The sequence below is a fragment of the Eurypyga helias genome, unplaced genomic scaffold, assembly GCF_000690775.1.
Source record: "Eurypyga helias isolate BGI_N326 unplaced genomic scaffold, ASM69077v1 scaffold24263, whole genome shotgun sequence".
NCBI lineage: Eukaryota > Metazoa > Chordata > Aves > Eurypygiformes > Eurypygidae > Eurypyga > Eurypyga helias.
In genome coordinates, this window is record NW_010240896.1 from 14,066 (window position 1) to 15,289 (window position 1,224).

The 1,224-nt window shown below is 59.7% G+C and overlaps 1 protein-coding gene across 1 annotated transcript in view; it reads left to right on the forward strand.

The window, feature by feature from the left end:
* Positions 1-1,224, forward strand: part of IGHMBP2 (immunoglobulin mu binding protein 2) — a gene marked incomplete at its 5' end in the record, with an annotated part of 19,132 nt that overhangs the window by 13,931 nt on the left and 3,977 nt on the right.

The window sequence follows — 1,224 nt, forward strand, 5'->3', positions numbered from 1 at the left end:
ATTTTTTAAGAAAGCCTAGAGCAAGAAAAGCAGCGCAGGGGGAGAACGGAGGTGGGACAGCACTAAGAATAGTCCTTGGTGCTGAGTGACTCACCTCCCCTGTGCTCGCTGGGAGCTGGTGTCCCCCGGGAAGGGTGCGTGTCCCCGGCCGCCTTCCCGTGCACAGCCAGCAGCCAAAGCTTGGGCACAGTGCAGGGATTGCTCGCGTTCCTGGGGGCACGAGGCAGCTTCTCGTGGTGTCTGGGCACGGCTCTGGTCTGCGTGGGGCACCAGAGATGTTATTAGTGCACCCCGAGACCCTCGAGAGAAATCCATACCCTTTGCCAGCTGCTTTTCCCAGCTCAGAGGAGGCCAGGGACCTCGACCGGCCGTGCCCATCCCTCTGCAGCCGTTCCCAGTCAAGCAAGAAACACTCTTGCTGGATCAGAGGAGTGGGAATTGTCCCTGCAGTCAGGTGAAGCCACATCAGAGAAACTGGGAATCATTCTCTAGGCTGCAGAGGCCGGAGAGGGCAGCTCCCACGCCCTGTTCCTGAGAGGCAGCACAAACTACGCTGCGCAGCCGCAGCCGGGTGAGGCAGAAACACAGCCAGGCTGGTTGCCGCACCGGCGGGGACGTGGATTTCCTCCCGACTGGCCTCTGTATCCCCAGGAGCTGGAAACTCGGGAGCCACCCACGTACCCTTCTCGCTAGCTGATCCTCACTGAGTCATCTTGGCATTTGCGGCTCTTCCTGCTTTTCTTTGAGGAAACAGCCAGAAGCAAACCCTGCAGAGTTGCTGCTTTAGACCCCATGAGAGTCTGGGGGCAGCGGGGGGAGTTGTGCAGCACAGGGTGTAGTTCCTTACCTGTAGTTCCTCTTCTGTCGCAGGGTGAGTCCCTTCCACGGCGCTCCGTGTTGCATTTGCTCCCAGGATCTTGTGTCGTGGGCCAGCCAGGAAATATTTCAGCTCTCCGTGTGCCATCCATCCTCCTCCTGACCCCAGGGGCTGTGGGGAGCGCTGGCTCTGGCTTGGGAGGGGGGAAACGAGGGCAGAAAGATGAAGGTACCAGCACGAATCAGGGACCAGAGCCCAGTCAGTGCTGACACCCTCTTCAGCCAAGCGACCCTTGAGTCGTTTGGGGCAAACCTAGACCCGGAGCCAACGCTGCCCCCTGACTCCTGCCCCTTGGTTTCTTTCTCCCAGGAGAGGTAGGCTTCCTTGCGGAAGACCGTCGGATAAAC